At 48.2% G+C, this 23,458-nt stretch overlaps 1 long non-coding RNA gene across 3 annotated transcripts; it reads left to right on the top strand.

Annotated features, from left to right (window-relative positions):
• The first annotated feature begins 10,790 nt into the window (after window positions 1–10,790).
• LOC146437493 (uncharacterized) lies at window positions 10,791–17,348 on the top strand. Of its 3 annotated transcripts, none has more exons than XR_014852255.1 (3): window positions 10,791–10,862; window positions 12,482–12,544; window positions 14,795–17,348. It is a non-coding gene; the product is annotated as an uncharacterized LOC146437493 (long non-coding RNA). The 3 variants fall into 3 exon arrangements; XR_014852254.1 differs by having other exon boundaries at window positions 14,695–17,348; XR_014852253.1 differs by lacking the exon at window positions 10,791–10,862 and having other exon boundaries at window positions 11,441–12,544; window positions 14,695–17,348.
• The last annotated feature ends 6,110 nt before the right edge of the window (window positions 17,349–23,458 follow it).

Here is a 23,458-nt window from a genome sequence, read left to right as displayed (position 1 = left end):
CTCTGCTGGACCTCAGTCCGGCTCCGTTCCCGCACTGCTCCGCACATCTCCCGCACCACTCTCGCACCGTTCCCGCACCAATTCCGCAGTGCTCGGCACCCCGAGCCCTTACGTTCCCCCTCTGCTCCCCAGGGCCAGCAGCACCCTGAGCGTGTCTCCGAGCCAGCCTGCAGCGAAGGAGAGGTGCCGGTGCCAGCCGGACAGACGGTGCTGCTGGGACTGCTCCAAGCAGGGCATGCCAGGATCCAGACAGGATCTGCAAGTCCAAAATAAAAACTTTAAAATATGCTCTCGGGAATGATACTACAAGACATGGCTATGAAGAAGACGGTGAAGATTGGACTAGGACTGCAGTGATCACCGTCACAAATTAAAGTCACACGGGCACAGAGAGGACGCTGTATTTGTCAGCTCAGTTTTGTACAAGCACACTGGGCAGCTTTTTGCACAACACCTCTACAGCTTGCACAGTTGGTGTCACGACTGTCAGAGGTGATCTGTCCCCCTCTGACATTGCACAGGTGCAATAGGCCACTATTGTGCCACCAGCAGAGATGGAGGACACCAGTACAGAGCAAAGGCTGCAGCTCGGCACAGTGGCCGCCAGACACCGGCCTGCTGAAGGGGACAATGACACACCAAATCAGGCCAGGATATCGTACTGCAAGGTCTGGTTTGCAGGCTGTGCTCCAGGACTGCATGGGGTTCTCCTGCGCTTTCTGTCTCAGCAGTACTTGCCAGCTTTATTAGAAAGCTGGTTGTTGTTTTAAGGCTGCTTTCTAGCGGTTATTGCCAACGAGGGATGGAGGTGGGGGAGCTGCTCTCTGCACGGCGCAAATGGCAGCTGCCAAGACACTTTCTCCAAGGCCCCATAAAAGTTCAGTTATGGCTCAGGCTGCCTCGTCTCAGCCAGACATCTCAGAGGGTGACCCAGCACGGGAGGCTGCTGCACAGCCAGCCCTCCCAGCTCAAAGTCCTGTGTCCCCATCCCCACCCTTGTCTATGCAGCGTTGTCCAGCTGCCCCACTCACTGCCATGGTTTGGTCATATTCCTGATGTTCTTGGGAGTAAGACAGGAGCAACTGATAACAAAGGACGAAATACCTACCTTAAGTGAGCTAAAATTCACTGTGCCCCAGGAGCAGCCCAGCATGAAAGGGAGTTCCAAAGCAAGGGGGAAGAAAGAGGATGTAAATTGAACAACAACAAAAAGAATGTTGTTATCCTCACACAACCTTCTTCTCCTGTCCAGCACCCTGGGAAGCCACAGTGACCCACCATGCATCACTGACCATGGAGGCTGTGCTGAGCACATGCTTCACTCAGGCCTCTGCCACCACCACCCCAAAATTCAGGCAACTCAATGCAGTGTCCAAGTCCAGCCTTTTCTGGGGGCAACGAGCAGCCATGGAATTCCCAACAGTGCATGTTGCTGTTTGGGGGGTGCAGACTCGACATTTCAGAGCTGCTTTCCAGAGCAAACAATAAATCTTTAAAATAAGTGTGGGGTTCTCTGAAAGTCACTGAATTCAATGGCTGAGCCCTGCAACAAAGGCTCTTCCTGAGCGCGGTGGCTCCCTGCCCATTGCCCTCCCGGGGGGACGGCAGAGGCGGCAGAGAGGAGGTGAGTGCTGGCTCCAGTTTGTAAACTGTGACTGCTGGAGAAAACAAAACCTGTACAGAAGTTTCAGTAAGTCTCAATGCCTTTCACTGATGCAGCTGGTCCCCAGGGGTGACCAGCACCATGAGCTGCTGCTTTTCCCCAGCCCCAAGGCACCTGCCTCACCATGGGACACTCTGCTGAAGCCCTTTTGGGGGGAGCTGCCAACACCAGCTGCAAGTGCTGAGTGATGCTCCACAGACATTTCTTCTTATGCAGAGCTCACAGTTGGTTTCTGCACATCACAGGGCTACTCCTATCTAACCACCACCTCACACCCCAAGTCCCTCCTGGGTGTCCTGCTCTGCATTGGCACCACTGGCAGGGAACAGCCATCCATGCTTGCAAGCACCCACTGTGACCCCGAGCAGTGCTGCTAAAAGGAACCAGCTGCTTCTGCATTTTGCAGGTTGGCCCTTGCCTGAGAGGAGATGAAACTCCACACCTGATTGACTGCTGCAGAGCTGTAGAGGACTGGACAGGCACAACTGGTGTTCTACAGCACAGGGCATTCTCCAGGTGAAGCAACATCATCGACCCTTTCATTCTGTACAGCTCTTTGGGCAAAACATTTTCCAGAGAGAAATCCCTCATCTTTCAAAACTGATCCCTCTGCTTTCTTAGGAACACTTTTGTGGATGCAAATAAACAGGTAAATGCATGTAGGTATCTCCCATGCTAATTTTCCTTGGTATCATGGACAGCTGATATCCTTTCAGTGCATGAAACCACACAGGCAAAGAAAGTGAAAGCAAAGAAGAATCAAGGCTCAGATGGTGAAACCTTCCCAACCAGAAGCTGTCAAAATGAAACAGTACAAGTTTTCCTATGGCTGACTATAGCCCTGTTATCTCTCAGGGAGGCAGCAAACTTACCTCTCCAAGGAATTGGTGAGTTGGTAACACCAAGTGAAGCAGTTTGGCACAAATGTGCTTGAGGAGAAACTCTACAATATATTGCCATATACTGAGAGACACACATAAAGTCTATTACTGTTGTTAATTCTGCAGCAAAATTATTTTTCCAAATCTTCCCCAGGCCAGATGTAAAAATGTTTAGCTACCCCTGCAGTCCTCCAGGCTCGAGACTGAACGAAGTGTTTCGAAGCAGATGGGAGGCAGAGGGAGATGGAAACCATGACTGGTTTCAGTGAAACTCATGGATTTCCCAGTTCATGGTATCATTTACTGACATCATGAAACTAATTTGGGCTTTTTCTTCTGTCTCTTTATAGTTAGGTATTTTCACCAAGAGGATGAAATTTCTCTTTCTTGCAAACAAAATTGGATTTCTTTCCCGTAAGGAGTAAAGAAATGTAGACATTATTCCCAGAAGCAAGATTCAGAATTTTTTTTTAATTAGAATATTTTGTTAGACATAGTCAGTGCAAAATACTAAACCAAAAGGCAGCAGCTCCAATAGCCTGTCTCATCACCAACTCTCTCCCAAATCACAAATCAGTCTGGAAAACAAAAGAGAGGTCATCTTGCTTCCTCGTGTGGGTTACACAACCCTTCTCTGCTGGGTTTCTGTGTCTCCCACCTCCTTGGTGTGCTCCCATGAAGCTGGGACACTCAGGACCATGCAATGCACGTGTCTGCCCAGGTGATGGACTTCCTGGGAAGGGCTGAGCTAACCCTGGAAGCTGAAGCTGCCATGAAGCCGTGGGCTCCCCCCACTCTCCTGAGCTGCAGCTGGGGTGCAGCAGCAGGAGCTGCCCTACAAGACACCCTCCGTGCCAGGTCCGTTAAAAGACATTAATTATTTGCAGTTTTCAGCACCCACTGAAATAAATAATGTTGGGCAAACATAACTACACACTTTTCAAACTTTGCAGCTCTCTGGGTGGAGATTCTGCTGTGCACAGCACTTGGATGTATATGTGCATTTTTGCAGGCAGCTCTGCTCTGTCCCCTCACACCTGGTCGGGTTCCCCCCACCAGCACCATTCAAAAACAGATCCATTCCCAGCAGGACAGGTTTGGGACTGGCTTTGGGACTGATCCTGCACCCCATCCTGAGGGCAGCCTGGAGGTACTACCCCCTCACTGCCTGCACACCCTTCCTCTGTTCCCTATGAGAGCTTTGTGTTATCACACCCACTAGACTTGACATTTCATGAAGGAGAAAAATTAATGAAATATAAGCAGAGAGAAGCACTAATTTAGGAAAAGTACTAATTAGACATATTCTGGGTGGTCTCATTTTGGCATTCTGCCTTTTGTGCTAGACTGGTTTTGCTGCTGCTTCCCTTTCTCACACTTTTTCTCCTCTCTCACCTTTCCCAGCACCTACAGCCATCCCTGCAGGGGATTTCTGCAGTGTCTGACCCTGGTGCCTGGGGGTCACAAGGCACTGCTGGCTGCCTCTTGCTGGGGTGCAGAGCAGGACTTTTCTTTATTTCTCCAGGCTGTTGTATCCTTCCCCAGAACACAGTGCTTGGGACACCCGCAGTGTCACACAAGCCAGGGCAGGTGACAGGTACAGAGATACCAGGAATGACCAGGGATGACTGCAGCTTTCATGTGACAATGCCCAGTGATGATGTCAAGCACACATGCATATGTAGATAAACGCTACTTTCTCTACAAATAATGCTACAGTTTGCCTTTTCCGTGGCAGGCATAAAGCTCTTGATTGATTTCATTGGAATTGGGCCAGATGGGGCAGCTAAGTGCCTGGTATTCAGTCCCAATAGACACAATTGTATGTGAATTTGCAAAGCAGTATGTGGTGCAGTCACTCTCCATGAAGGTTTTGGCCTCCTGCTCATGCAACATCTCTTTGCACCCAGGACAATATTAAAAATACAATTTGAAGCCTGTTCTGACAGTGCTTCTGCACTTTGCATTGCTGAATTAATTCCTGGTGCAGAGCTGCAGTTTTACAGAGAAAGCCAAATCCTGCATGACTTTAAATTCCAGATTCTTCTCTGAAACCTCCATGCTAGTTGGAGGCACCATGAGATAGAAAGCTCTTAGAAGAAGGGAAGATGTGAATGAAGTGCCTCCCCATGAGCTCTGCCAATGTTGATGGTAGGGTGTGAGCAACAATTCTTCATTCTGCTCCTCAGAGTGAAAAACACTCTGCTGTACAGCAGGTGCAACTCAAGGTAATTGAATAATTAAAAAAACCTGAGCAATTTAAGGTAAAAAGCTTGTGTAAAGGTATATTGTGCCTTGGCCATATAGAAACTTAATTAATGTACATCCCCAGGAGCAATGCTTGTCTTCCTGTTAAAACTCTGCTAATAGGATGACTGGAGCACAGCCAACCTGCACACCCAGTGCCATGATTTCCTTCCCCCCCTGGAACACAGCACAAGCAGCTGGGATCAGCACAGAATGGCTATCCCAGATTGAAAATGCCTTACTAGAAAGCAACACTTCTCTTCAGAAAAATGTCAGTCTCCAGGAGTGTCATCAATGAAAACCAGGATTTTCAAAAGCAATCAAAATCCCTCTGGGAGCTGGGTTCCTTGAGAGCCCCCTGAAAGAAAATTTCCCAAGGTGAGGGTCCAAGAGCCACCAAAGAAATTGGTCTTGGGTTGAAGAGCCACAGTGCTGTGTGACGCTTCCCAAAACCTTTCCACTCCTTCCCAGGGTGGGAAACCAGGAACACACCAGCAGTCAGAGAGTGTGGGACTGGTGTGCTGGGCTCTCTCCAGCATTTGGACCCTTGTTCCTGTTCTGCACAAGACCAGCCCATCTCTCAGAGATGCACAGCTTCACTGCTTGGGTTTTCTTTGGACCATTCAAGGAGTTAGCCTTTAGGAATTAATACAGCCTCCAGGTAAAAAGCCAGGAGCCAGACCGGTTTTCCTAGGAGGAGGGCCAAGGGCATCTAAAGACAACCACTAATCTACCATTTCACAGACTCCTCACATGTCTAAGGGGTTCCTCCTGGGGCTATTGCCTTGAATTGTACAAAATGGCTCTCGGACAGTATAATTTAAGACTACGTGTCATATGGCAGAGGTCCATGGGATGGTCACGGAGCACAATACATAAAATATTCAGCTAGAAATATCAGTTTTCCTACAGTATCAGCATAACAAGGACTTTTGCAGCCGCCTGATATTGGGACTGGTTTGTATTGCAAATGTCCTTGTCTAATCTACAGCTCTGTATTAAATAACACATTATCCTATCATGACATTTTGCTTTGCCAAGAGAGCACAATATTTATATGTACATGCCCACAGCACTGCATTTCTGACAGAGTACTGTATTAATGACAAATTGCAGGTTTGGTAACACAAGTCAGAAAAAGTTTTAAATGTGCTGGCTTTGGGGAAGTAAGAGGAGCTCGTTTAGATACAGAACAATCACAGGAACAGACAAAATCATTGTGTGACGATAAATACCGATCTTCAAAATTGTTAACACTTTTGGACACAGAAGTTGGACAGCTGCTGTAACAGATAATTTCTCAATGCTATTTCAAATCAAAATGCAAAAATTGCTTTCAAGATGTGGGCAGCTTTTCACTTATTAGTTGGGACATCTTCCGCTGATGGCATTTACTCAAGGACAAAGCCAGCAGACATCTCCAATAGACTGGTGGTCATCCCACAAAGACCACACTTCTGCTTCTCACTGCCAGAGAGAAAAAAGCGGGAAGTGTTTCAGCCCTTTCTGGAGTGACCTTGATGTGCAACTTCCCTCCCAACCCTTTGAGCTCTGCTTTTTGTATCCTGCCCTTGTCACCTCTCAGACTCCATGGGAAAACCTATGCAGTGATTTTGAGATGTGATCCTGCAGCAGAATCTTCTCCCCCGTCCTCCTTTCCATGCTTGCTGTAGTTGATGTATCTGTGGGGAGAGCTCACAAAAGGGCTGGAAATAGACAGGGAAAGGGGTCAGAGCTGACCCCAGGCTCTGAACAGCCAGGTCACAGCAGCAGTGCCAAGGGCTTGCCTGGGACAGGCTGCAGTATCTCACTCTTCCCTGCCCTGAATTTAGTTAGAACATTTTATAGGCAGTTTTCTATCGAGATGTCGGCCGTGCTATCAACCCGCCCCCTCCCCTGCACATAATCAAAATATTTTGATAACCGAAAAATGTCAGGCAATACAGCAAAATTTGCAGTAAATAAATACAGCAAATAACTGCAAAGGCAAGGAGGGGAGGAGTGGGGAGCTGGTGCCTCTGCGGAAGGTTTCCACCTCCAAACAACAAAAAGATCCTTCAAAATTAGTGTTTCAACAAAACCCAGCTATTTTCTACAGAAATAGTGAAATTGCTGGGCCCCCTCTAGTGAAAAAAGGAGGCTGAAGGTAGGGAATGTCGTGCTGCTGGTTCACACCTTGGAGAGGGCCGCGCGTGGGCCCAGCAAGGCCCGGCCGCTCCTCACGGCACACAGGGAGCGATGATCCCATGAACAGCCTGGCAAACAGGCCCTCGGCGAGATCCTCAACACACACCAGAAATGTGTGACAAATTGCAATGACAAGGTTGCGCTGGCAGGCTGGATGGCGGGCAGTGAAATCCCTCTCCAGACAGAGCTACGCTCCGGGCACTCTTTGAGCCAAGGGAAGACGAGAGATGCTGCCAAAAACCCATCGGCACAGGCACCACACCCATTTTCCACACTGCAGAGAGCAGCTGAGGCGGCTGCAGGCGCTGAGGGTGCCCGGGAAGCTGAGGACTGTCACACCACACGCAGAGCTGGGGAATTGCGGAAGGCCAGGGCTGGTGCACAAGGGCAGATGAAGGAGACATGGAAAGAAACCAAGCGCTAACACAGTGTTCAGTCTGGTCCCAAGGGACTGGAAGGCTGCAGGAAGGGTTAGTGTAGAAGACAGAGCTCAGGATGGGCAGATTACTGTGCTGGAGGGTAATGCAATAAATAAAAGGCCTTGGTCCCCATTCTGCATACCAGGAATCCCATACTGTTGTTCAAGAAACACAAGGCCATGTGTACCCACACTTGGTCCTTACCACTGTCCCAGGCATTCTCTGTGCCCCACAGAGCCCCTGCGGGCACAGGGACCCCCTTTCCCATGCTAACCCCAGTGTCAGATGCAGCTAGGGGCTGGCCAGACACTCATCCAGAAGCAGTGCAGTTTATTAGCCCGGTAGCAGTGGAAAGTCTCCAGGCTGGGCAGGATGCTCCAGCAGCGAGGCAGGCGGGAGCAGGGGCTGCACAAGGCTCTTGCTGCAACAGGAAAGCAAGGGCAGCGTGGGCAGCACAGCTCTCAGCCCCAGGGGCTGCTTTTGAAGATGTGTTTCTCTTCAGCCATTTGTGTCCTCCAGTGTCACTTGTCCCACCAAGAGCCCTCCTCAAAGGGCATGTAACCTCCAAGTTTTTGCTTTATTTTCCTTCCACTCACAGACAGCAGATGCAAGCCCAGCATTTGGGCTGGTGCTGGGCAAACAGAATTGGTCTCCTCAAAGAGTTTCCTACCTTTACCACCAGCCTGCAGCACGGAAGTAGCAGCCACAGCTCACCCTGTAACAGGGAACAGAAGCATCTCAGCAGGCCACGTTTCACATGGGTAGTGCAGGATGTTTATTTTTTTAATCAGTTGCATGGCTGCCACCTCCACAAGGGCATCACATTCTGACTGTCTGACAAGCCCCAGCCCGGCTGGGTCTCTGTATCCCGAGGCAAGGAAAAGACAGTGGGCCTCAGAGCATCTCCACATTCTCTGGAGAGTGACTGTGATGCCCTGAGAGCTGGGGGATGATGAGGAGCAGGACCCAGGCAGGACCCCCCACAGGTGTGCCTGTGGGATGGCAAGCAGCAAACAGCTCTGCTGGGGTATTTTGGGCTTTTTGCTTTCAGCCCCAGTGATCCGTGGTGGTTGCACCTCTGCTTGGAGGGAGCAACTGTACAGCATCTATCTGCAAAAGTCCCCCAGCAAACAGAATCCCTTGCCCTCCCCCCGGTCTCTGTGAGCAGCATTCATTCCTTGCTCTCGCTGTAGATCCGGCATGCCGAGTCCTTTCTCCCCAAGAGTATTCTCCCTTTACAAAGCAAGATCATAAAGCAGTGACATAATCCAAGTTTGGCAAACACTTTTGCTGATGTTAAGCCAGTGCCTTTCGTGGTTCTCACTGCAGCTTTTGAGGCCATGATATACATGGCGCAACCAGCTGATTAAATGTGCAGGAGCCTCCCAAGATACCATTTCATCCAAAACGCTGACATTTATATTTGACTTCCAATAAGTGTGGGGCTTTTTTTTTTTTTAATTTTTAATTAGTTCTCACAAGGGTGGGAGTCAGACACAGCTACACAATGAAGTTCTCCATAGAATAGGTATGATTCAACCAGATGACTCCTGGCGAGACTTCCTAACCCATCTACCTTGCAGCGGAGCCTCGAAGCGAAATTAATTAGAGGCCACCCACAAGTAGATGGGATTCTGTGTAGGTGAATCTCTTTGCCCATTCATTCCCCACCACATCTGCTGAGATCTCAACATACATGCTAAGGGTGAGTGGGAGGGCTCTGGTGCTAAATAAATGACTCGATCTGTTTCGTTTTGGCACCAAGACCCAGCCAGCCAGTGAGGCCGAGTAGTAAACAATAGTAATGTGGAAAAAAAGTTAAAAAAAAAAAAAAAGCAGCATATAAGATGCCTCAATGAAGAGGTGTGATTGTTGGCAAAACGTGTCCCATTTGAGTTTATGGGATGTTCAGAGTCTTTTTATTAGGGATACTTTTTGCTATTAGCGTAATAAAAAAGGACCAATTGTTTCTGCCATCTGAGAAAACTCTTGGTGGAACAGGCAGAAATCCAGGAATAATTAAGAAAATAATAGTGCACACCCAACAAGAAAAACATTATTTGTTTAAAGATGAAGTCCCTCTAGAATACTTGGTAGTGATTGCGTTTCTTTCAAAAGGGGGGGAAAAACCCTTCTAAATGAAAAGCAGCAGCCATCAGCTTGTTTCTGAGATCTTGAGTGGAAAAAGCGTGGGGCTGTAATCCCCCTCAGTGGTGAGGCTTTTCCGTTTTCATCACTCTTATCAGCCTCAGCAAGTTGCAAAATAATAGTGTTTTGCCCCTACATGTTTCCACCAGAGGATCAGAAGCGCTTCACAAAGCAGAATTAATTGAGCTTCACTGCTCACCTGTGAGAACAGAGCAATTATTTAGCAACAAGACTTGGGGTTTTTGGGCTTTTTTTGTTTGTTTTTTCTTTTTTTGCTGTTTGGGATGGGGGTAGAAATAAAAACTGCAGGAAGATTACAAACCCACCAGGCCAACAAGAGACCTGGCAGCTTTAACCATTTTCAGCAATGAAAATGGCAAACCTGCAAGTTTCTGACCGCCAGATCTGGGTTCTCCTTTTCGAAGGGAGCACTTTGCCTCAACATCACTTTCCCCAGGCCTCACCTTGCCAGGCTCCTCACCAGCACAAATCACCATCGTCTCAAGTTCTGACTATTCACATTGAAAACTCTTCAGGAAACCATGTCTCCAAACAGCCCATCTTCTCTGCGAGTGTGTGGTGGTGCCATCCCGCACCCAGGATGTGCAATGAGGGCTCTAAATCCTGCTCCCATGGCTCCTGGGTGACTCCAGGCAGGTTATAAGGCGGGAACAACTCCGGAGTCTGCAGCTCGGGGAAACGCAGACTGAGAATTAGTGCTTGTAGAGTACTTAACATCGCAGTAATGGGGGAAAAAAGAACGATTTTAAGTCTCACTCTGATGTCGCGTGAGTGCGTGAACGGAGCCACAAAACAAGTAACAAGACACCAACTTTTACTCAACGAGGGCTGGAAAAGCATCATCCCTTCTCCGGCTGGGTTACGAGAGGCCATAAACCGCCGACGGCAGAGGCAGCGGAACGAGCCGGTTCGCACGAAGGGCGAAGCCGAGCGTCCCGTGCAGCTCTCGCGTTTTACATACATCTGTTTACTTTTTCCCTAATTGAGGTTTTTTTCCCCGCACGCGGCTTTCGGCGGCTCACGGCCGCGGCCCGGGGGTAGGTGAAGAGCTCCTGGCAGCCGCTGCCCGGCGGGACCCGCACAGCGACCGGCCGAGCCCCGGAGCCGCGCACCGCCCGCCGGGCGCTCCCGGAGCACAGCCCGCCCCGTCCCGCCCCGCGCCGCGCCCAGCCCGGCCCGGCCCGCCCCGGCGGGCGGTGCTGCGGCCGCCCCCGCTCCCAGCAGCCCTTGCAGCCGCCTACAATGAAATTTGCGAAGTTTTTTCGGTTTCGGCGCCATTTTCGAGTGGACTCGGAGGTGAGGAGGGAGGGCGGGCAGGGCGGCGGGGCCGGGGCGCTGCGGGGGGCGGCGGGCTCTCCCCGTGTCCCGTTCGCGGTGCGGGCGGCACGGCTCGGCCCGGCCCGGCCCCGCGGGGGTTGCTCTCGGCGCGGCGGGACGGGGCGGGCTGGGGGGCTCGGCGGGACTCCCTCCGCCGCTCCCCGTGGGCGGGGTCGCGCCGCTCCCCGCGGGGCACGGGCGGACACGGGCCCGGCCGAAACTTGGCGGGGGGGTAAAGAAGTTTAAAAAAAAAAACCCAACAAAAAACCCCCCCAAAACTATTAAAAAAAACTTTTTCGGGGTGGGGGGGCGGGGAGCGCGGCGGCACCGACAGCGCCCCGCAGTTTCCCCCCGGGGGAGCCGCCCCGCTGGGCACAAAGGCGGCTCGGGGGGGCTGGCGGCGGGCGGTGACAGCGGGGGACAGCGGGGCACAGGGGGGCGGCGGGCGGAGCCCCCCGGGCCGTTGGTGCGGGAGCGGAGCGCGGGGAACGTTCCCACGTGGGTGCGGGGCGCCCCGAGGACTCCCCGGCTGCCTTTTCCTCGCGCTTTTTTTTTTTTTCCCCCCTTCACTATTAATAATTTTTTAATCTTTTTCTTTAGAGTCGCGCCCGCCCCCCGCAGGTGTGGCTCGGGGTTGATTTTTTTTTTTTTTATTTTTTTCCCGTTTCCCTCTTTTTTTTTTTTTTTAAGTGAACGCGGGGACCCGCGGGCTGCCGGCCCGGCGCGGAGTCTGCGCGCCCCCGTACGTAGAAAATAGTTTTTTACATTAAAAAAAAACAAAACAAAAAAAATTACTAGTGTTACCAAAGAATAATTCGCCGAAATAATCTAAAATATTTTTTTAAAAAATTGGCAGCCAGCTTTTGCTCTTTTTTTCCTTTTCCCCTCGCTGGTTAGTCGCTTTGTACAGGAAATTTGAATATCCTGGCAAGGGCCAACTTCCCAGGGCAGCCTCGCAGTGCTCTGGGAGCTGAAGTGATGGAGCAACATGCACAGCACTGGGACTTTTCCCTCTCTAATTGATCCTACACACGTTATTTTTCCCATATGTGCGTCAGGTATAGAAAGACAATTTTTTTGTGCATTTAGAGAGCAAGTTTTCCAAGGTTAAAACATTAATGGCTCCCCAAAAAACCAGAAATTCTGCTTGTGTGTCGTATGCATGTTTAGTGTAGGTGAGGGACCATCTGCCAAGTTTCATCATCTTCTCTTCTGAAGAAATCCAAAGAACTCACCGGCAACTGTGAAAATCTGTATTTGGTTAATCCACTTTAGTGGGAAATATAGTAAAACTGAACTGCTAATGCAGTAAACGTTTATGAAATATAAGAGGGAAGCTTTAAGTAATGCTTCAGGCAAACTGACCCAAATCTAAAAAGGAAAAAAAAAAATCCAGTGTGCCTGTTATGGTTTGAATTATTGTTCATCTGACCAAAAAAAGAAATAGGTTTTTTGTTCGTTTTTTCCCTGTTCTTAACAAATAAACTTTATAGGAATCAGGCTTCCAGATCTGACCCTTGTTGTTAAGAACTGGACGAGATGACAATGCAAAAACTTGGAAGTAACAAGAAGCATCATACTTTTCTTCTCCTCAACAGTGTTGAGAAAAAACTGTGGATCCTGGAATTTTACTGTGGATTTTACTGGTTTTCTGGAGTGCAGTAAGTTGAAGTCTTGTCCCGCAGGCCTTTGTGAGTGCCAGTAGCTCCCCTTCCCACTAACACCCTCGTCTTGGTAAACACAGCTGATCTTGCTGGTAACAATGTCGGGGTCAAGTTTCACATCGAGTGAAGTTAACGAATTCATTTTTTGCATTATTTGAATCTGCCCTTTGTAGCTGCAGTTTGGTTTCGGGTGTTTGGCCCCACCTAAGAGCGCGCCGATGGCGTGTGGTTTGGTGCGGGGAAGGTGCGCCGTGCTGCAGGGAAAACACGCTGGGGTTTATACCAGCTCTGTGCTGCTTCCCTGACCCTTTTATGGGCAAATCGGTGAGGAAAAAAAAATTATTTTTGATGAAGTGCGTGAGAAATTACCCGCTCTCACACGGCTTCAGCAAGAACAGGGTGAAAATATGTTTTCTGGTTTATTTTGTGCCGCCAGCAGTGAGTCCTGGCTGGGCAGGGCAGCAGTTTTGGGTGATGGGGAGATGCGCTGGAGCAAATGAAAGTAACTTGGCTGCGTGCAGTTCTCACGTCCGACTGCTCGGGCTCCTTCACAGCCACTTCTACCGCAGCCCTTGCTTGCCTTCAGCAGCCCTGCGAGGCAATTCCTGCCGGGAGTGGCAGAGCTGGAGCCATGTGGTGGCTGTCGATCAAGCACGGGGTCTGGTCCCAGCTATTGGCCACATCTGTAAATATTAGGACGTGACTTTAGTTGATACCTCGTTGTTCAAAAGGAAGCAGCAATGAAAGTGTTGGGATTTTTCAGAGCCAGGCAGATATGAAGTGTTCTGGTGGTGTTACTCACACCCTTATTTTCGTTTTGTCACCATAACATTGCCTCGTTAATAAGTGTCTGGGACCTTCAGCTGTAATGAGCTGATTTATTTTAGTCTTTTTGTAAAATAATAAATACCTTTTTTCCCCAATTGTTTCAAATGAGAACAATTACTTCAGGATTTGTTTTTGCATGTCTCCTGGAAAACTGTTTGATACCAGAGCTGAGGTTTTTGTTCCTCTCTTTTTTCTGTATGTAGGAAATGCTTGATATTTGCTTATCTTTGAGCTCACCTAGCCCTGAAGTGTGTGGGTCAGTAAAGGCTCTGTATGCAAATCTGTCCTGTCATGGGCTCCTGTATTTATTTCCTTTCCTTTCCCATGGTGCTCCTTCTCACATTTTTTTCCTTCTCCTTTTTTTTCTGGTTAGTGTCAGTGAGGAGGGACGAGGTTGTATTTTAAGAGAGTCCTGAATTTCAGAGGGAATTCGTTTTGGTTTTGTGTGTGTGTTTGGGATTGGAGGGGGGGTTGTTTTTTACTTAATTGCCCAATATACTTTGGCAAGTAGAAGCTGCATTGTTTTGTGAATTGCATTAATGGTTTTCTGCGTGTTCAAATTCCCCAGTTATTTGGGGGATTTAATTAAACCTCTGTAGGTGGCTGGCTTACGTAGATGACAGGTAGAAGTTTCTATTTCTAGAAGGAGCTGGTGCACACACTGAGGGCGGGGAGCTCGTGGCAACAGAAGGGCTGCTGCAGTGCTTTTGCATTGAGGTGGAGCTTTTGGGGCAGTTCTCATGTTTGGGGCTAAGCAGGACACCCCTGTTCCTGGCCGTGGTGGGGTGCTGCTTAGAAGCTGATGGTGCTCCTGGATTGCTTCTTCTACCTGACAGTGAGAGGGAGCACTTGTGGTGCCACCACAAAAGGCCCAACTCCAGACAGCCTCCCTGCATCTTACCTGTCTGTCCTAGGCCTGGTTTGTCATCTAAAACAGCATAAATAAAATGTTTTCTTTGCTTCTGGTCTGCCAGGACTGATAGAGTTGCTCTTGCTGCTGCTGTTTTACTGCTTCAGGGAGGGAACTGGGCTTGCTGCTGGCTGTGGTTGTGCCCAATGGCTTTCCCACCAGAGCTGCCCCTGGTTTTTCTGGCTCATCCCTCCTTGCTGTACAGCACTTGGGTTATGATTTGGGATTACTGGTGTGCCTTTGGGTACCACTGCCCAGAGCCACACTGTGCCTATGGTGCTGGTAGCTCTGGCTGCAGGAATGGGGACAATGAAGAGAAGAGGCATACAGTCACTCTGCTTTGTAGTTTGTCCTATGTTCTGCAGCTGAAGACTTTTTTTCTTTTTTTTCCCTCCTCTGATTTTAAAAGTACTTGCACCTATCTGTGTGTGCCTCGGGAGGGGACCTGCCTGACAGCCCTGGTCCTTGCTCTGCCTGCACCTCGCAAACCCTTCTGTTGTTGTTTGTAGCTCCCACTGAAGCAGCGATTGCCTGATTGTGTCCAGGGAGTCTGTGCAGGAGCTGATGTGCCTGTGTTCAGAGGTGAGTTGGGAAGGTAAGCTCGTGTCCCACCTGCTCCAAAATACCTGCAGCATCTGCATCCCTCTGGGTAAACGCAGGTGCCTCTGACACACATATCCCTTCTTGGGTACTGCAGGTAGTACCTTGGAGACATTGAGGTGAATTTAAATTATCCTTTCAGCTGCCAATTTGTGATTTAAAGTTGAGTTTCCAAGGCACAAACTAAATTTGAAAGAAGCTGAAGTATGAGATGGGATGATTCAAACACAGAACTTCGTATTGCATAAAGTAACAATGCTGTCATGTCATAAACACATGTATTTTTTCAGATACGTATTTCACTGCCTGTCCCAAATTTCCAGTTGCCCAATACTCAGTGTGAATGTTAAATTTCCCTCTGTGCTAGAGGCTGGTGGAGGAGGTGTATTGAGCCCTTGCTTTGAAGAGTCCTCCTTAATGAAGAGAGTTCTTGCCCTCATTGTCAAATTAGGCAAAAGTCTGGTTTATATAAATATAAAAACATTAATTAAAATGTGAACCTCAAACACCATCAAAATGGCCTCAAAAGCTGAATGTGTTTGCTGTTGCTTTTTTCTTTTGGAGTCACTTGAAGAGATGAAAGAAATAAGATTGCACAGGTACAGTCAAGTAAAACATTGTTACAGAAGTAATTAATGGTAATATGTGGGGGTTTTGATTTAGCTCTCACAGGTTTAACACTGGGTACGTGTTGGCTTTGCAGCAAGTAGCAGTTGCTCGTTAGGGAGTTGGCCCTGGTGCTGTCAGTGTTGAGGATGCTGAAGCGGTGAAAATATACTGCTTTTTTGTTGGCAAATATTTGATTTAAAGCTTGAAATCACTTGATGTGAGTCACGAGAGCTTTTGAAATTCCTATTTTTAAGTTTGCTAAAGAGGCAGGGACTCAGCAGTGCGTTGGGCACAAGGGGATGGTACAAGAATTTGAACCCAAGGCAGCATTTCTGACGTTGTTCAGGTTTTTCTGTGATGCTGCTGTTTAAGAAAATGAATTGAAGGAAGTTGTTGCAGAACTGGGGTGGGGGAAAAAAGGTTGAAAGGATACAAAAAGTGTCAATCTGTCTGCACAGCTCCCTTGCAGCCCTGGCAGGCTGGTGTGTAAGTGCTGCTGGCAGCTACCTTCTGCAGGGCTGCAGCCCCTCCCTGCCCTGCTCTGGTGCTTTCTGCTCTGGTACAGGCATGGAAAGTGATGAAGTCCCAGAGATCTTTAATTTCTGGTCACATAGGGTTTGTCCCTTCACATGGTAAATAAGCATCATCTAGTCTTTTTAAAAATAAGGATTTTTTAGGTATCTCGAAAGTCAAATTGAGTTGAATAAAAATATTTTAAGGAAAACGTAACAGGTTTCATCTGTTGGAATTTGGATTTATTTATCTGGAATATTAACATTGTGACTTCTGGAAAATCCTTGATGTTCAGCATCACCTAAAAGGAAAGTACAAGGTAACACTTCCCCACAGACCATTTGGAAGGGCTGGGAAGGTCTGTAGCCTCATCACAGCAGCAAAAGCAACAGATCTGCTGGAACTGAAAGTGTATTATTTGCTGGGACCCAATACTAAGTGTGGTTTGGGGGCTGGGGGAACAGTTAATTTCTAATCATGTTTCTGAAACTGTTTGCACTGTATAACTGCTTGTTCTCTTATAGTTACAGACTGTCTGATAGCACCTGTGAAGAAAAAAAACCTGTCCTGTGGTGGTAATGCATGCATGTTAAATGTCTTCATTGTAGAGTGTTCTTCAGTTCTTTCTATCATGGTTTTAAAAAAATTATATATATATAGATATATATATTCAAAATACCATTTGGAATGTCAACATTCAGTGGGCTTTGAGGAGATGTAGCAGCACATCATGGTTTGTAGGGACAAGGAGATACAGACCATTCTGGGCTGCCTCATTACCTCAAGGATAAGACAAGAAAGTGAGCTTCTGGTTATCATAGATGTGGAAGCTAACACATTCCCATGTATCTCGTTAGTTCAGGTATGTGTAGCCACGTTCTCTTGGTGCTTGTATTGTGCACATCCTTTGCAGCTACAAATACATCCCCTGTGAGCTCGTGTGTGTGTGGCCCTGCAGGCAGGAAGGACTTGTAGCTCCTTTTTGTTCTCCTACATGGGCATGACAACATCCTTTGCTCTATCTACCTATTGCTCTTCGGTCCTTTCCGTGGCAAAGGATCGGCCAAGGGCCCCTTGCCCTGTGTTTGGGGCAGAGAGGGGTCTGGAGGCTGTGGAGAGCTGTCAGCAGTGCTCTAGCAGCACGTAAATACTGGAGTTTGGGATTGCCTGTTGCTCTCCAGTATTGCATTGCTGCTTTAGTGAGGCTGGAAATCAGTCCCTGCCACAGGAGCCAGGACTCTGGCTCTTGGGGTCCCTCTGTGGCACCCCCACGGTGTCTCCCACACTGCTGGGGGCTCTTGGCTCCCACCCCAATAAACCACTGCGGAGGCAGCAACCAAACAGGGCTTGGTGTCATCAATGGGGAAGGGGAGAGAGAGCACTGTCCTGGGAGATGGGAAAGAGCCTTTCCCTGGGCTCTGGGGAGAGAGAGGGCTTGGGTCTGCACGGTGGCAGTGCTGGCCTCTGGGTACACCCTGTCCTAGCATCTAGGAGAGGGGTGGAGGCACATTTTGGGGGTGCAAATGTGGATGAGGACCTGAGCTTCTACTGGGTGAGTGGGGGGACCCTGTAGTTGTGCCTGGGCTGCTCCTGGGGAGCCCGTGCTGCAGGAGGTACCATCTTTCCCTGGACTTCAGCAGCTGCCCCAGCCCCTGTCAGGATACTCCAGCTCAGGCACAACTGGAGTAGGGGGGCTGCCAGTGCCCAGCTGCATTTTGGGCCATGGTGGGAAGAGTTTGGACCACCTGAGGGTTTGGCTGCAGACCCACCACTGCAGCAGTGAGCTCTTCCACCCCCATGGTGAAAGGTTTTTCCTTAACAATGCACCACTTGAAGCTTCCAGACCCTGCTGGAAGAGACACGAGGGCCACCACGGAGTCAGGGATGCTCCTGGGAAGGGGTGGGGTGGTGCCTGCCTGGCCAAGATTCATCTGCTGTGGTGGGAATGAGCTTGGGGCTCCTACCAGTGATGGTGCATCATTAACAGCCCTAATCCAGCAGCCTCCTGCTGGCTGTGAATTCCAGAACATTCTGTTTTTAAGGAATTACTAAATCACAGCCCTTAGTTGTAGGGCAGGGGGAAATCCTCTTGCTGATTTACAGCTTCAGTCCCAGCTCCCGGTCTGCACAGAGAGCATTGGTACTGCTGGAGCATCAGCACGGGGCAGCCCTGGAACACAAATGTCTCTGGCACGGGGAGGAGCAGCCTCTGCCCTCAAAGGGGTCCAACTCCCAGTGTTTGGACACACAACCGATGCATTCTAAACCATACACTGGTATTCTTCCACTTACGTGCGTAAAATGGTTCATTCCCACTCAACAAGCTATTAATCACCATATACTATACTGCTTTCCCTCAGGAAAGTAACTTTATGAGTGACTTGGTTGACAGGGAAATTGGTCAATAAAGTTGGTAATTGTCTGTACAGTTATATTAATTTTGCATCCATTTTTCGGGGTTTGTTTTTTGGGGGTTTAAAAAATATTTCTATTTACATTTACATGTGGAGTGTAAGTTGGTTTTTTTTTTTTTTTTTTGGGCCATTTCTGTTGTGGTCAGTTGATTTCACTCAGCTGGAAAAAGACATTTCTACCTTGTTCACAAACTTGTTCACAAAGGAGAAGACTCCTGCTAAAACTGCTTTCAAGTGACAGTCTCCTGCCAGGATCAAAATGAGAGTAGCAGGAGGGTAAAAGCACTGTGGGGTTTGAAAGAATAAGATACAGAGGCTAAGTCGAGGCAATAGGATCCAGGGGAGGAGAAAGTGGCTGTGCAGGGGGTCAGCAGCACAAGCTGTGGCAGTGATGGATGTGCCAAAAGCAGAGCCCCGGGATGTCGGGAGCAGGGGCTGAAGGTGCAGGACAGGGCTCTGCATCTGCTGGGCTCCCAGGACCTTGTGTGTCCCTGCTCTGCTCCACGTGCTTCAGGATATTGCCAATTATTAATGCAGAAAGTTGAGGGGCAGAGGGGGAGCAGACATCCAGCTGTGCTCTTTTCTCTCTGAGAAGCTGGAAATGCTCCTGTCATTTTTTTTTCATGAAATGCAGAAGTTTGCCTTTGACACAAGTGTGAGTTTACTTCCCTAGTGCATTTGAGCACAGAAATTTTTCCACTTGGAAAAAAAAGTAATAAACGTCTTTGCAGAGCATCCCCGGGCTGACCAGCCCCCCACAGACCCACAGAGCAGCTCTGTGAGGCATCTGCACAGGCAAAGCAGCCTGGGCAAACTTCTCTGTTCCTGTAGGATAAAGCAAGATGTGGTTTTTTTGTTTAAATGGAAAATTTGCTGCATCAGGAATGCACGTGACCACTGTGGAGGAAAAGTCTTTGAGCTTTCTCAGTAGTTTTTGGTGTGATTTATAAACAAGCTGGAAGGCAGCAGCTCCCTGTGGTAGGTAAATACGTGCAGCACATCATCACACCACTGTGTGGCTGCTGGGCTTCAAAGATAGTCATTAAACAGCCCTCTAATTCACACGTCTTTACATCGATCTTCTTTTTTTTTTCTTTTTTTTTCTTTTTTTTTTTCTTTTTTTTTTTAATTTCCCCCAGACCAAAACTCTCCCATGTACCAAGGCTGAGGTTACATTGCTCTGATCACAGTACCAGGTACCTCCATTAGAGGTGGTGGTGTGGGAGTCAAACGAGGTGTTGCAGATTCCTGTAAACACTGGAAAAGCAACCCAAAAAGCCACCTTATCTACCTTCAGTGTTTTCCTGCTCACCTCCTTTGATGCAGAAGGAATTTTTGGCAAGGCTTGGCAGCTCACTGTGGTATCCAGTATTATCTTGCTTTCCTTGCACTTCTTGCCCACCCACCTCCTCTGCTTTTCCTCAGCTCACATCCAGCGTGTTCAGAGCCAGGACTGGCTTTGGCAGGTGTTTGTGCAGTGCCTTGCACAGCAGCAACTCCCAGTGCCTGATGTTAATGACTTCAGGTCTTGCTCTTTGCACTACAGAGACCTTTCATCTGTCTCACTCTCTCGTAGCAAGGGTGGAGGACTCTGGCTGGGTACCCAGCTGTGCAGCTGCCCCAGCGCAAAGCTGCACAAAGAAAAAATCTTGGGTTAAATTAGATGTGGCAGGTATCAGCCACATGGCAAAGCAGAAGCCAGCTCACCTCTCCCATGAGGGTTTGCTAGAGTGACAATGATGACCAGTGCAAATGATGGCTCTGGTGCCCTGATGACACAGTGGTTCCTGGCAACAAACTCACCAAAGGGAAGAAAAACACAAATTCAAGTATTTTGTTTTCAGAAGCAAAGTGTAAGACTTTGCTCTCAGCAATTTCTCATGTAAACCCATCCTTGTGGCTGTTTGAGTAACAGGATACTGAAGGTTACTCAAACTACGATTCAAGTAGAGCATCTATTCATTTATAAATTCTCCAGAGTGAGTTCTCACGTCATATGGTCTGTGAGAGAAAATAGCTTCGCCCTCATACTGAAATTATTTGAGTGTGCAGGACTGATGGCCGGGAGGGGACTGGGGGTGGGGAAGATGCAGCTCGTCAAGAGGGCAGTTGTGATTATGCTATCCTAGAAAGCACAGGCTGGTTTTTTAATTGCAAGTTAAGGAATTTACACCGCAAAAGGTATTTCTACCATGTATTTTGTATTCTCTGATTGTTTCAGTGTATTTTATGTTTTGTGAATGGATGAGAAAAATTCACTATGAAAATAAATTGGGGAGGAAAGATCTGATAAAGGGACTGCAGTGAATATCTAGAAGCTCACACACACAAACACACATACCCTCCTCCTCCCTGCCTTAGGGTTGGCTTAGTCACGTCCCAGTTCCTCAGATGGGAAACAGGCAGTGAAGCATCAGCATCGCTGCTCTGGCACTTCCCGGATCGGCAGGAAAGGCAGCTCGTTCCGGCGATACCCCGGCAGCCTGTTCCCCGGGAGAAGGATTTTATCCCTCTCCAACCTGCGGCACGGACGGAATTCCCTGCGGATCCCGGGGCTCCAGGGCAAACCCAGCCCCGCACCTCCATCCACATCCATCCATTCCCCGCAGGCAGAATCGGTGGGGAGACACGGGGTTTTCCGTGGTAGGGCTGGAACAGGTGAACTGAACCGGGTGTTTTCACTGCCACGAGTAGCAAAATACTGTGTGAGAACCAAGTTTTGTCTAAGTCTCTTCCAAAAGCAAACCTGTAGCATTCCCGCTGGTGCTGCTGAGGTTTCAGGATTGTAAATTGGGCATGGATGAGCGACAAAGCTCCAAGAAGCCACCTAAGAGAGCTGGGGCTGGAGCTGGAAGTAGCTGATTTCTTTATACAGACAGTATCTGCTGGGGTATTTTCCTGATTGTGAAGGGCTGGGGTGGGGAATCACAACCTGTGAGAGGGCACAGCCTGTCTGGGAACTTCCCCCACATGCCTAATGCCCAAATCTGTATCTTACAGTACCATGATTTGCTACAGGTCACCTGGAGATACGCAGGAGACACACAGGGGTTCATTCCCTTTCTGGTTGCAGTGGGGAGAAAATAAAAATGCCACACTAATAACGACTTGTTAGAGAAACAGCCTCTTTCTGGAACAGGTTAATCTACCTGCACCTTGATTTATTCACCATCATAGGCCTGTCTCTCCTACCTGGTTCCACAAGGATTTCCACCTTCCAAGATGTAATTTCAGATCACCAGTTGATATTTTACTTGAGCAGAGCCCACAGACAGAAGGATATTTGCAGCCACTCAAATGTGTCCCCTGCACACACCTTGCACCAGCCTTTTGTCACCTGGCAGTTACCAGCATGATCCCTCTCTCAGCTTCCCTGGGGAAGAAAATCCTCACAGTTCTTAGACTGTGCAGAATTTTTGTGTTTTTCTAACCCTACCCTCCTCACCTTGGTGCCTGCAGTACCATTAGCTTACTGGGCACTGGCATTTTTACAGAGCTGGAAGTGATTTCCCCATCAGAATATTCATCAAACTACATCTGCTTGGGAAATTAAATACTATAATTTTTTTTTTAAAGAAAGAAAAAACCAGACCACAGTGATGTCTCAGCTTATAAAGATGCTTGCCTAGAGTTAGATCTGATCTTGCAAGGTGCAGCCTGCACGGGAATTAAAGGCAGTCAGGCAGGGCAGACAGTCCTTTAATGACTCAGAACCAGCTCCCTGTAAGCACTGTCAGCTCCTCGCTGCTGGATTAGTGCATGCTTGACAGGATTGCCAGAGCATAGTAGACAATGAAACACCACCATTTAATCACTCAGGATATACAATTACAAGGCAGCTCAAAGATCCTTATTTGCCTCCATTTTCAAAACCAGGATTGCCAGAAAAAAAGCCCCAAGTGAAGTGAAGTGCCAGCTCAGTTCACAGGAAGACTTTTCATCACTTTTCTGTCTGAGCTACCAAATGTACAGAAATGCCAGATGTCACAGGGAGAGACAGTGTAGCAAAGCCTATAAATAATCGAAATTATTTTTCCAGGATACATTTGTGATTCATAAAATGTGGAACTAACCAATGCATTTCAAATGCCACATAAATGTTCAAATACAAGCTAGTCCTCTGTGCTTTCATAATGCTTTAACAATGTATGCCTGGGTTGTATAAAGCTGGTCTTTAGCTTGCAAAGGTGTGACTAAACTCCCAGTCTTTTAACCAAAATTACCGAATAAAAAGTAACAATTTCAGTTTCAACGTTTTTCAAGTGAGGATTTATCCTCCTGTTGTGTGCACACAGCTGCTGGGAAAGGCTGCAGTAGGTAGAACTGTGAGGGAGTGAGGGTGAGGGAGAGGTTAACTTTTTCTGTAAATTTTCAGAGACCAACAAAAGCTTTTGAATGAGGAATCTCTCTGGGGTGATAAACTTCATCTGACAAGCACCTGTGTGAAGTGAAAAAAACCCCATGTTTGTTCCACAGCACCTGAAATGTGGGAACATCCAGCAAATTTTAAGTACAGACCTTTTCCATCAGACACAGGTGGTTTGGTAAAGGCAGAGCTGGGCTGCTGCAGTGTCACTCCTGGGGCCAGTGGGGCTCAACAGCATCTTCTCAAACCTTTCCTGTGACCACACAGTCCATGTAATTCCAACCCCTGCCTCCAAAAGAGAATTCCCTGCTCCAGCTACATTTGAAAGATAAACTCCTTGTTATGATTAACTCAACCCCTCCTCTCTTTCCCACATCATATCATGTGAATAATTGCCTTAACTATGACAGGAAAACCTTTCAGGAGATGGAGTGTTTCCTCTTCTTGGAGATGCACTGCGTATTTCTGCAACAAATCACAGGTTCTTGAAGAGATACACAAATGTGATTCAGGACAAATCAAGAAATACAACCAGACTTTGTAGTGCATTGAAAGAAAAGCTCTTTCAAAGAATAACCTACAGTATAATTATGATCAGTGTTCTAATATGTGTTAAAGAGAATTCTGATTTACAAATAGATCTCCTACAAATGTTGTAATTTGATCTGAAC

The sequence above is a fragment of the Lichenostomus cassidix genome, chromosome 4A (genome assembly GCF_008360975.1).
Source record: "Lichenostomus cassidix isolate B80296 chromosome 4A, HeHo_3.0, whole genome shotgun sequence".
In the NCBI taxonomy this organism is placed as follows: domain Eukaryota; kingdom Metazoa; phylum Chordata; class Aves; order Passeriformes; family Meliphagidae; genus Lichenostomus; species Lichenostomus cassidix.
This window is presented reverse-complemented; position numbering and strand designations above follow the sequence as displayed.